A 13,602-nucleotide genomic window follows, 5' to 3' on the forward strand; every position below is an offset into this window, starting at 1 on the left:
TGGATGAAGGATAATGAGCACATTGAAATGAAAAGGCAGGTACGGGGAAAAAGTGGTGATATATAGGCAGGGCAGAAACAGCGTGGAGGCAGAAAGATTCACAGAAAGGGGAGCCCCACGAGATGGACCCTGTCAGACTCTGGACAGAAGGGTGGACCACCTTCACCACAGCTCTGCCCCATTGCCAGAGATCCAGGCTCAGGGGTGACAAGACAGGTAAACTCGGGTGTGCAAAGCGGCACACTTAAGTGCCTTGAGTTTGAGACTCTTGTGCAAAAAGTATGGCTCATTTACATCTATTCCTGTTGCTGCTATGGGCAGCCTCCTTGCAGCTGAAGGAGGCTGGGAAGCCCAGAGCAGCCTTAAGCAGGGCATAGCTGCACTGGAACTGTGCTACCATGAACACAGTGGGAGAAATCAGAAATGAGCCTGGTTCTTAGCACATATTCATGTCATGACTCTACCACATTCTGGCTTTGGTATGTCTTTCCTTTGTCTTCTGGCTGCTTATTGCCACCTGACTTGTGCTACCCCCACAGCCACTTGATAGGACCATGCAATGAAGTAGGTCAGGAAATTATTTTTAAACTACACTTTAAAGAGAACATGTGTTTGCTTGTTTCTTTGTTATTTACCAATAGAGAGGGAGGAAAAACAAATTCTAAAATTTTAAGCTGTTTTATGCATAGGTATTTTAGATGATTCTTCACTGCAGATGTTTCAAGGTATTCCTGAGGATTCCCTGAGACGATGCTTATTGCAATAAACATCTTGATTTTTAGAGAATATACTGATAGCTATTGGGATCACTGGAGCTAACATGAGAATGGTTATTATGTGGATCAAATACCCCAAATTTTGTTTCATTTGCTGAAGTTTTCAAGCAGGTTTTAGGTGCTGTCTCAGTTCATGTTTCTCTACAGTTTATCTTTTTTCCTCAAGTCAAGCAATATCCTTGCTTGAAGTTAAGATAATATAATGTGCTTCATACATTTAAGGTTCAGAACATCCATATGTAGTGATTAATCATAGGGACACTGTTAAAGCCCAGTACATTTCCATGATTATATTAATTCTTCATCCTTTGTTGCTTATAATAATGTATGAAATCCCAGTCTATTTTTTAAACTAGAATATTGTTCTCTATTTCTTTGTTAATGTAGCATAGCTCATTATGTGCTAAGATATTCCTCCTGCTTCAGCTATTATAGTGGACATGGACACCTTGGGATTAGTCCTGAAGCTCATCTAAGGACCAGCACAATATCCCATTTGGTAATGGCACCTTTTTTGGCTTTGTCCTGGTTTTCTCAGTTGTAATATTAAACTGAAAAGGGCTTTAATTACAATTATAATCTGTTTACCCAAAAGGGTTACAACACTACCACCTCAGTCATTTGCACAAGTGGCCTGAGATGGCCAATAAGGAGGGTCAAATTTAGTCAGAAAGTGGTGTAAGAGGAAAGATTCAAGAGAGGGCAGCAGATCAACATTTATTTGCTGAGGTCTGAAGAAAAAGTTAGAAAGAAAGGCTTTTTGAAGGATGAACTGGAAAAAACTCATTTAATTATTCTGCTCTGATAATTCTGCAAAGCCATATTTCACAATACCTTTGGAAGAAGAAAAGATTTTAATAGCACAAAACAGGACTTGGAGGATTTGTGACAAAGTACAGAAGAATGACGTGAAAATATTACTTTTTCTGTGATTGTCTTACCCCTCAAGACTCTGAAAATTCACTTTCTACTTCCTTTCTTGGCCTGCATGTTTTCTGATGGCTTCCGTACCATTGCTGAGAAGTTTTCTCAAGGCGAATAGCTGTGTAGCCACCTCTAACCCCAAGGTCTCCAGGATTTCAAAACTAGCACAGAGGCTTGTAGATCCTCTTGGGGAGAATCTTGCCACCCAGCGCAGGAGGACATCAGCCTGCTCTGCCTGCATCAATGCTGGAGCAGGAAAAAAAAGGGAGAAGCTACTCAAGAAGACACGGGCAAGATAGCAGCCCCTGTTGATGAACATTTAGGGAATTTGGATCCTAGGAGGAGGTTGCAGGTCCATTTCATAGAATTATAGAATTGGCTTGGAATGGATCGTTAAATTCATCTAGTTCCAAATTCTAGTTTCATGGGCAGGGACACATCCCACTGGACCAGGTTGCCCAAAGCCCCATCCAGCCTGGCCTTGAACACTTCCAGGGATGGGGCATCCACAGCTTCTCTGGGCAGCCTGTGCCAGTGCCTCACCACCCTCTGAGTGAAGAATTTCTTCTCTATACCTAAGCTAAATCTACCCTTTTGTAGTTTAAAACCATTACTCTTTGTCCTGTCACGACATGCCTTTGTAAAATGTCCCTCCCCAGCTTTTCTGTAGACCCTTTTAATGTACTGGAAGGCTGCTGTAAGGTCTCCCCAGAGCCTTCTCTTCTCCTGGATGAACAACCCCAGGTATATCAGCCTGTCTTCACAGGAGAGGTGCTCCAGCACTCTCATCAGTTTTGTGGCCCTCCTCTGGACTCACTCCAACAAGCCCATGTATTTCCTGTGCTGGGGGCCCCAGAGCTGGATGCAGCACACCAGGTGGGTTCTAGTGAGAGTGAAGTAGAGGGGGGGATCAACTCCCTTTACCTGCTGGCCACACTTCTTTTGATGCAGCCCAGGATACGGTTTGCTTTCTGGGCTGCAAGTGCACACTTCCAGCTCATATTCATTTTTTTTTGTCCACCAATACCCCCAACTCCTTCTCCACAGGGTTGCTCTGGATCCACTCATTGCCCAGCCTGTATTCATGTTTGGGATCGTCACAATTCAGGTGCAGGACCTTGCATTTAGTCTTCTTCAACTTGATGAGGTTTGCACAGGCCCACCTCTCAGCCTGCCCAGCTCCCTCTGGATGGCATCCCTTCCCTCCAGCATGTCAACTGCACCACGCAGCCTGGTGTCATCAGCAAACTTGCTGAGGGTGCACTCGATCCCACTGTCCATGTCACCGATAAAGATGGCAAATAATACTGACTTCTGAGGGGCACCACTCATCCACTAGTCTCTGTCTGGACATTGATCCATTGGCTGCAACTCTTTGAATGCAACCATACAGCCACTAAGTGGTTCATCCATCAAATCTATGTCTTTTCAATTTAGAGACAAGCATGACGTGGGACTGTCAAATGCTTTGCACAAGTCCAGGTAGCTGATGTCAGTTGCTCTTCCCTTATGCTCTAATGCTGTAACCCTGTTGTAGAAGGTCACCAAATTTGTCAGGCAGGATTTGCCCTTAGTGAAGTCATGTTGGCTGTCAACAATCACGTGCTTATTTTCCATGTGCCTTACCATAGTTTCCAGTTTGCTTTTGTTTTGCCAAACACACAGTCTAGGGTAAAAAGTATTAAAATTCTCCTCTTATTTCCAACTGGATATTTTACCAACAGTTTCCTAATTTAGGCTATTGCTTTGGGCCACGAGTCAGCCGTGCAATCACACTTCTATAATCCCAGGTCCTGTGCAGACCAGTACCGCAGCACAGTAGTTACAGGCCCTTCAGGCAGAGTAAATACCATGAGTGTGATCCCAGCTGTGAGAAAGAGAGAAAATCCCTCCTATTTTTCCAAGCACATTCTCTAACCATTAGCCTGCAATGATCTACCAGTGGTTTAACTGCCACCATGATCTTCTGACAGGCCATATTTCTGAAGGAAATGGTAAGCTTCTCTCAGTTCTTCCTAACATGCCAGAAAGCTGGTGACCATCTGTCCCAGGTGGAGAAATGAGGCGCCTTACAATGTTTAGTCAAGCATCTATGAAGCTGAGGCAAGGCTGAAGGTGTATTGGCTACCTTTACACAGCTCTTTGATCAGTATTTTTGTCTAATCCTCCTGAAGTTTTCATACGAAAACCTTAGAAATATAGGTTCCATATTCTCGATTTTTGGTGTTGGGCACCTAAAGGTATTGCTACATGAAAACTGCAGACATCTAGGTCAGTTGTTAGATCTTATCTCATTCCTTTGGTAGTCTTGAAGATAGATAATTTCATTATCAGGGAGCCAAATGATGATTGGTTTGATGATTATCCAGTTGTTACTCAGGCCATTAATCTCCATTATCTTGCCTGTTGGGGACGGTGAATTTCACGTGTAGAGCTGAGTGGGTGTTATGTGTTATGTTAACAAGTGCTATGTTAACAAGTGGAAACTATTAGCTATGGCAAATAGGCAATTTCAGAGCTGCACAGATCAAGTGACCAAATAAATCTACTTCATCGATTCATTTGGATTACATGGGAGGTGCAATGTTTGAGGCTTCATTTTCCTATTGAAACATAGTGAACAGGAAGGGTCTGTTTTACCCTAGGCTTCTCTTTAACCAAATCCTTGACAATAAATTGAACAAACAGAGGAAGAAAGAGAAAGTAGCTGCAAACTTGGCTGTACTTACTTTTGGGGTAATCACAAGTTTTGAAAAGCCCACACACTACATATCTGGGCGGTCAAGGTGATCATACACACTACAGAAAATGAGGAAGATGGCTCTTATTAGACTAGATGACAGACAACTGTATTTTGAAAGAACAAAAAATACAAGAAACGTGCTTTGAATGAGAATTATATACTGTGCTTTTGTATCCTCTAATGGCTGATGCAAAGGGACAGGATTTGTATCACATAATAGTAGCCAAGAAAACTACTACTTTTTTAGTACTTAGGAAGCTATCCCTCATCCCCCTCCTGGCTGTTGGTCAAGAGCTTTTATGAGGCTTAAAAGAAAGTGGAAGGAATGAAAATTTCACAAAGGGACTAGTAAAGTACTTTGGCGGATTTCTTGGTACACAAGGTTTGCAGTACTTACAAAGACTGGATTCTGTCATTTCTTTCAAATGTACTCTGGGAAGGTGTAAAACATGACATATTTTAGCCCAGGACATATTTTAGCCCTCCATTAACAGGAGTATTTGAAGGACTTCTGGAGGTTAGCCTCCACAGGACTCCCTGTCCCTTGTTGTACTTTCAGTTCTCTGAAGTTGGTAAAATCATTCTGTTTTACATAGGAATGGGTGTAGGAACAATGTATAAAATCCTATTTTGTAATCATAGTAACGGATCTCCGGTTTTGGCTGGACATGAAGCTATAGCTATCCCAAGTAAAAGTCATCCTTGTTTCCTTGTTTTTTAAAACAGAAAAAAAAAAAAGAATAGAATGGAATGGAATGGAATGGAATGGAATGGAATGGAATGGAATGGAATGGAATTAGAATAGAATAGAACAGAACAGAACAGAACAGAACAGAATAGAATAGAATAGGATATTGTAGAATTGATCTTTAAATATAAATGATAGGCATTTACAGCTGCAATAAATATCATAACCTATTGCTTTGGGGGTTACTGTGCCTCAGCCACATGTCCCTAGTTCTTCCTCGTGCTGGTGTTGTGAACACGTGTCCCACACAGCTACTCCAGCAGAAGTTGAACTCTGGAGTGCCCTGGCGTGAGTGATGTTTTCTGCCTCTGCAGCACTCTGGACTTCCCACAGGCTCCAGTGATACAAGCACTGGTAAAAGGAAGGGTGCAGAAAGATGTTGTTGGCAGGAGAGGGAGAGGAAGAGGAGAACAGATGCCCTGCTAAAGGTCAGTTTAAGCTTTTGTGAAATAGAAATTAAAAGAAAAATGAATCTGGTACTTTTGCGGTGTGCAACATGTGCAATTACACTTGTACACAAGCCATAATGGAGTACAGGCAGTGGATCACACTGTCTCTGGAAAATGAGCTCATCCTCTTTAGTCTGTACTCAAAGTATACACTCTTAAAATAATCTCACTGTAACAAAGCCATGACGGTTCATGCAAGAATTAATTCAGATTCTCAGCAACTTTGTTCATAGCAGATGCTGAGGCCTTTTTCTTTGTTTGTTTTTTACAATCAGATTTGTGTTGCTAATGTTAAATAAAATCCTTAAATATCTCAAGTATGACTTATCATTTTAGTAGCTCTTTTTTCAGTAGTGGATAATAAGATAAAAACATTTTAAATAAACTTTTTAAACAAACAAACAACATCATCAAATTTTTAAAGAAACCCTACTATGTGCCAGTAAATGTTGTCATGTTAAAATCAAATAATTTCTAGCTATAGAAAAAAGAAGGAGAAAAAGATGTGAAACAAAGCATATGAGCAAGGTCTATAGAGTAGCATTTCTGCTACTTTATGAGTGCTTAAATAATGGGATTAAATGAAGCAGCTTTGGCTAGTGGTCTGCCACACAATGGATGAAAGCAACCATACTGCACAAATGTCAAGTTCATCAATAAACATTCCTTAAAGCACAATATTTCCTTGCCATTTCGCTATGCTGTGAAGCTGTGGTTTATCGTCGCACACAGTAGCATAGAACAATCTTAGTCTTTTAAGCACAGTAAGAACAAGTGTTTTCTAAAGTGCTTGCAATTTTTTTGGAGATATCTACAGCAGTGTTTGCAGAAACAGGAGGTATGCTATAATCTAATCTTGGTGACACTGCAGCTTGCACACCTCCAGAAGCTTGGGACAAATATTACCATGCAGCAGAGCAGTGACTTCAGTGGAGTTGCATACATTTATGTCAGATTATAATCTTTTAAATATCCTGAAAAATTAACTCAGATCGTTGGGATGAATCCATATCTATCATTCTCTTAGTTTTCAGAGTACTTATCATCTGCAAAATAGCATTTGAGGCTAACATTAATAATGTTAGTATAAAGAGAAAATTCAAAGAGAATTGTGAGGGGTAGAGCTAAACGAGCATTGTTAAATATACTGAAGTATATTACAACAGGTTAAGTCAAAACTCTGTGAGTGAGTTAAGGAAAAAACACCTGCTTGGTTGTCCTATGATTCTCCCAGACCTGCATCATGACTGTACTGTAAATGAGACCTAGTCTGTATGTACAGCACAGTCCATGCCAGTCAATGCGTTTGGAAATATTTTAACACGTTCAGTAGAATAACAATATCTTGAAAAGGCAGTCCTAGATGCATTTCGAAAGTACATGTGAAAAATTTAAGAGAAGCAAGAAAAACTGCACAATAAGGGTTGAACTTTTTCCAGTTCCCAGATTCTTTCTGCGTCACATTAACAGAATCTTCATTTATGTGGATGAGTACAACTAAACATGTGACATTCTTCCTTCTAGGATCAATACTTTTTTGGATTGATACATTTTTTTTAATTATTATTCCATCCATTGAAAATTTGTTAAAAGTTTTCTTTCAGCTTCAGCATATACTGGAAAGAAAAACATCTATTTAATATTTACTTGTGGCCAATTCTTTTTCAGTTTTCCATTCAATCCTTCCCCAGGCAAACTCCCACTGGTCATTTTTTTCATAACCATACATTCCTATAGATTATTTGAAGTAAGTGAATATTCTATGGGGTGGGCAAAATAGCAAGTAAAATATTATACTTTCTTATTATGTCACTGTTTTTATATAAATCATATGAAGTGTGAAAAATCATGTGAGTGGATTGTTATAAATCAAATGCACATGACACACATTTAGAGCATTTTGTTCCCATTTTGGCATAGCCTGTAACAGCTGGATGTAGGTTTCATTTCTATCCTGACAAAAATGAGCCTGTGTTGAAACACTAACACTTTTTTCTCAAGTCTGGTTCTAATTTTATAGCAACTCTGCTAATAATGATTAGAAATCCTGAATGTGATTTGAAGTCAGAATATGTTACCACTGATCTGGAAGGGCTGTTTCTAACAAGATGTTTTAAAAGACCTAACTGAGACAAAGAAACTTCGGGGCACGCAAGTCATCTTGTGACAGTCTCTGAAGAAAGCTTTGCATGTTTGAGGCGTTGGCCAACTTTTACAGATACACCAATTGGTCTGCTTGGTGAGATATTACCTCTGGTGGCAAATCTTACCTTACCTATACTCTTAAACTATTGAGTCTACTGCAGCACTGATATTTCTGTTACCATACCTAAACTACAATAAATAGATGTGACCCAAAGCTGTCATTACATTTTACATTATTTTTACAAACAATGTAATGACAGATGAAGATATGATGATGTAATGATGCACATATAAGAAAACATGGTCATGACTTTTACAAGTCAGTAAAAACAAAATTATCTCCATCAATTGCTGTGGAATAATTAAATAACACAGCAGTACTGCTTGACTACGATGTTGTCCTTGCCAGGAATTGCAGCAGTGTTACTGTAAAGCTTTAGATTGAATATTAGCAGTCTAAATTCCTAGTTTCGATTTTGAAAAAACCTGCATATTTTTCACTATGGCATTATGCATTCATTACAAAAGTTTAACAGAGCAATTTACACATGATAAATTACTATGAACTGCTATTTTACCAAGAGGTAGTTATTAGCCATTTAAATTAAAATCCTATGATGAATTCCAGACTAACACACACAAAAAGTCTTTATTTCCATGATAAATATGCAGGCAAGTCTCATAGTGTACACACCTGCTCGGGTTAGAATAAGGGGAGGAACGGGTCTTTTCATCGACTTGCAGGGAGGAGATTAGTGTTTTCTTTACAGCTCATCTTTTCTTCTGTAAATTAGCACGGAAAAGAGATGACGGAATGGGAATTACCTGAACAGTGAGAGAAGCCATTATTTGTGTAAATCACTCACATATTCCTGGAAAATTTTATAAAAAGACTTGATTCTCTGTCCCAAACGTCCTTCCAGACCTGTAACCAAGGCATAGATACAGCAGCTCTGGCAACCTCTTAAAAAAACCTTAAACTTCTTCTGCTCTTAAATATTCATAAACTCCACCTGTGGAGTTCAGAGTCTCAGCAAAGACCTTGCACAGATCTGCACACACTGGACTATCAATGGCCAACCACCTCTCACAGAAGCTTTACTGGTCCCCAGGTATTCAGGTCTTTGGAAGTTACTTTATTTTCTGGCACACCAGGTGCCAGAAAATACAGGTGGATGTAATGTTCCTAAAAAAAACACCAAAAAACAACAACAACAACAAAAAAACATCATGAAGTAGGAGGAACGCAGTACAACAGAGAAATAAGCCCGTTCACAGCCGGACAGATAGGGACAATGCTGGACCCTGTGATGGGCAGACTACAGGCATTGGATTTGTAGATGTTTGACTGCGCCTTTCTACTAGGATGAGCTACCACAAATGAGTTCTTGAGGATTTAGTGAAGCTTTGCTTACTTTAAACTGTACTTAAGAACTCTTTCTGTCCTGCAATCTGAAGACAACAGGAACTCAGAGTTACAATGAGAATTTGGGCAGCCTCTCAGACTGCAGATAGACATTTTGCTCTTGCTGCTCACTATGTTGGGGGCTGTCTCAGTGCTGGATCCTCCTGAATGTAAAGGTTTTCACCACCTTCAACAAAACCTGCAACATAGATGCAAGCCAGCAGGACTGCTTTTCTGTGAGCCCAGGGTTTTCCTTCTTCCGTTATACTTGTTAAATGGAGCTCTGGGACAGCTATGGGAAGCTAACCCACTCAGTTTCAAAAGGAAAATGGCATGGCAGAACTTGGAAATGACTTGTTATTGTCAATATTGGCAAAAGTGGCTCCTCAGAACCTGTTACATGTAATACAGATCATTTCATTGGCCTCTTGGCACTGTCACTGTCCCACTTACTGTGGTTATTTCAAATTCATTTTCTGATTTTCCTTTCCTTTCATGCATCGGTTCTGTACATGAGATTCTAGTCAGACAGAAAATGCATAGCCTAATTTTGTCTTAGGGCATGGGTGGGGAGCAAGGCCTGCTCTGAAGCGTCTAGTGAGCCACAGCCAATGAGACACATGGTGGTGGGTAAATCAGCATCTCGTCTGGCTTGTACCTGCTCCACTGTTAGGACTGGAAGCCTGCGGGGCCATTGCAATTCTCAAGCAAATCAGACAAGGCCCATTTATGATCACTTCCAACATAATGTATTTTTAAGGCTGCCAAAACTAACTCTGAATGCTTCCCTGTGCCAAGGTTTGCTTTTGGTAAAATCTTGATACACACTGGCTAATGCCTGTGTTTAGCAGGGATTTATTTTGCTGGGGCTGTTAAACTGAATTTCTGGCTCCATTAGGCAAGGAATTCAGAAGCAAATCCAAAATGTCAGCTGAAGTCACTAATGAGGATTAGCTTCCAAGTTTTGAGTCAGCTGAAAATACAGAGGCAATTTTGCTTTTCTGAGCACAGCCTCGACACATGCAGGTGCCATGGGGCTGTTCTTCAGTTTAGCCTATAGAGCACTTGGACACTTTTGGACAGCTAGGAATAGGGTTGCCCCAAATATTCCTATCAAATCCAGCTGCTGAGATAAAAGATAATCTGGACTACAAATGATAGAGACAAATAGGAAAAGAAATGACTCCAATATAGCAGCCAATTTGTAAAGCTTTTCAAAATAAAAACCTGGAAGTAGTCTGTAATTCTCAGCAAGATTTTTCCTGTTAAACCATGGGTTGCCAATGTTAGCATTTATTTCACTGGCAACGAGTAAAAAGACCTGAAACTTTAGCCTCTCAGTGCTGTTAATAACTTCAAATATCCATCCATGATCAAAAGCTTCATGTGGAAAAATAATAGATGGTCTCTTCCATAAATTACATTGCCAGATAAAGTGCCTTCATATGGAAAGTACTTTATATAGCAGACAGAGGACAAAAGGGAAGCTTATTTGGATGAGCACTAAGATCCAGAAAAGATTTCTGATGGCTTTGGAAAGAAGTCAGCACAGTCTATTCAACAGCAGCTAGGGCTGACCTTGCTTGACACCCCGACTGTCTCGTTGAATCCACGTGTGTGTGTATACTTCTGAAGGGCTGTATAAAAACTCAAGATACAGGGAATTTAAGACAGCTTAGCTTTTATGGGCTCTGCAGAGTTTGTGTCTTGGGGCTTTTTGCCCTCCTTCCAGTGTTGATTTGGCCTGCTGGTGATGCAGAGTTCAGGATTTATTTGCTTATAAGCAGCTTGTAGCTTTTGCCTAAAGCTTGCCATGCATTCATCCTGATGAGGCACTTCACCTTCCTATGCAGTATGTTTTTCAGACAGCACCAGTTTGAAAAGTACCTAAAAGGTTATTTTTGATGGGTCATCCAAGTCACCAAGGTAGTGAGAGGCCCAACTCTCTTTGGTTTCTTGGAGTAAGATCTAGTCCTGCGTTTGATTGCTCAAACATTACATATGCACAAGCAATAAAGCAATGTAAAATCCACATATTACTATTTGTGGACTGCAAACAGCATCTGGATGTTTTCTTCCTTTATTCCTTTACTGAGAGAAAAGTTTTTCACACAGTTTAATTGTTTTTTGCTTAACTCAATTGATTTCAGCATGAGCAGAATAATACCACTTTTGTAGCCTCATATGTTGATCCCATTTGAGCAGGTGTTTCACAGAGCTACAAGGCAAAGATGTCACTAAAATGACAAATGAACTCAGGAGTAGAGTTAGCACTCAAGAAGTTCTGTGTTTGAATAGCTCTGCTGCCTGGATCTGACAGGGAATGGGTGGTCTTGTTTGGGAAGCAAGGAATGAAAGGGTCTACAAAAGCAATCTCTTTGTAGAATGAGTTACACGAGAAGCTGATATTTCAGCTGTGAAAAAACATCTCAACTATTCATATTTAAGAGCACAGCTCACAGCAAAGAAGCAAGCAGTAGAACTTGTTTTTTCATGGTTTTATGTCCTAAAACCTCTTCTTTCAGCCCTTGTAGTCTTAGTACCCTTCCTTAAATTTAGCACTTTCTCCCTACCCTTTATTTTCTTTTCCAGCTGGATCCTTTCCAGAAGATGCTATTCACACCTCTTTTAAATATATTCATACTGCAAGCCCATACTAACAGCACAGAGGTCCATAACATATGAGGCTGGAAAATCTTGTGCAACATTATAATGATTTAATTTGTTGTCAGTGAATATTGTGCTAATTGCTTTCCATATCTATTTAGTAAAACACCTGTCTGAAATTTATCTCAGAAGTTTAACAGCATATATAAATGGCTGTATTGTGTGTCTGCAAATTCCTCAGCCTTTTGCTACAAAATTAGGCTAGGCTTATTGAGCTCTGGTTATAGATTTCTACTCCAGGAATCACATCATGCTTAAATCATTTGACTTTACTTCTGCTCTTAATGAATGGAGTCAATAATCCAGATTGAGTTGCAGTCAGTGAGGAATCCCACATTTTTTTTGAAAACAAAAATGCCAATACTAATGGCAGAGTATCTGAACAATCCTGCTGTTCCTATGATGTGACAAATGAGGGTTGCTTCTTGAAATTTTAAGTAGAACTGGTGCCCAACCATTTGTCTATATTGAGTAATTTTACTAGAGTAGGCTCCTTATTTGACATTTGAGTTGAAACAATGGTCCAAAATCAAATAATCTGCTCATTTTGCTTCTGCCAGTAACGTAACATGGTTTCATAGCATGTCTTTCTTGAATAATCTAGTCTACATTCCGTAAAACTATCTTTTGGTATAGTACTACCAATGTCAGTCTAACTAATGAAAAGATCGGTAATCCTGCTCTATTTAGTTCATTAGTGTTAGACTGTGCAACAGAAAACAGATGTTGGCTCAAAAGTGGTAATACCTGTGACTGTCTCATGAACTTGCTTTTTGATAATGAGCAGCACAAACAAGACTTTATTTTCATGAAAGAATTTATGACCTGAATTCTGCAAGAAAAAAGTCAAAAATACATGGGAAAAAGCCTATACAGGAAATGAACCACAGACATCACTTTTGTCTTTAAAGTCAGTGTAAGACACATTAAGATAATATATTTCTGCCATTAATATGGTTTATTATAATAATACAGATTTTAGGGGGTTGATATCTGGTAAAAAATACAAGGAATAGAGCAGATTGTTCACCATGACCTACTTTCAGACCCAGCCAATGACAATTATAAATTCATGTGCCCACAAAATATTTAGGCTAGACTATTAGCTTCCATTCAGGGAAAACAATGTAGTACAATTGCGAGAGAAGGCCAATGCAGTGAAAAGATTTGTCAGAGCCTTTTTATTTAAGTCATGTCACTGAAAGAAAAAAAAAAAAAGTCTTACCGAGTACTAGAAAAGCTCCACTGGAGGTATTTGGGATTGCTCTTTACCAATACAGTTTTATTACAGGCAGAGAAAATGCACATTGCTCTTGCTAGTGCTATACTCAGGTGTTGTTTGCTGTCCCCTTGCATGACTGGATTTCACCTGAGCAAACGTACTTTCTCTTCAAGCTACTTTTTCTCCTCAACTACAGAACAGGGCAGAAATACAGCTGAAAATGTCCACAAAACTTTTCTGCAATACCACAAGAGAGAATGTACACACATGTTCTGTGCTTAGAATGCAATTCAACAGAGGTCAAAAACTGTGGGCAACTGCCTACAAGACTTCAGGCAATACCTATAGTCTAACATCAATTAGCACAAATACTCATTGTTTTTCACTAGTAACTACAGGGTTTTACCGTGCTTTCAAATCAATGGGTATGTACAGAACATGCAACCATCAAAGAATTATCAATGAAATATATAATTGCACATATAAATATGATGTAAATATGATACAAACAACTACTGTAGTG

The 13,602-nt window shown here is 39.5% G+C and overlaps 1 protein-coding gene across 5 annotated transcripts in view; it reads right to left on the bottom strand.

The window, feature by feature from the left end:
* Positions 1-13,602, bottom strand: part of CALCR (calcitonin receptor) — a 183,380-nt gene that overhangs the window by 85,177 nt on the left and 84,601 nt on the right. The window contains exons 2-3 of one of the 5 annotated variants that reach the window (XM_080577825.1): positions 8,480-8,610; positions 4,430-4,499 (exon numbers count right to left, since the gene is read on the bottom strand). The exons of 2 other annotated variants lie outside the window; for them this stretch is intronic. The gene's annotated coding sequence lies outside the window, so the exon portion shown is untranslated. The remainder of the gene's footprint in view (positions 1-4,429; positions 4,500-8,479; positions 8,611-13,602) is intronic. 2 more of the 5 variants (XM_080577826.1, XM_080577827.1) reach the window with 2 other exon arrangements.

Source organism: Anser brachyrhynchus, assembly GCF_964034855.1.
Source record: "Anser brachyrhynchus genome assembly, chromosome: 2".
NCBI lineage: Eukaryota > Metazoa > Chordata > Aves > Anseriformes > Anatidae > Anser > Anser brachyrhynchus.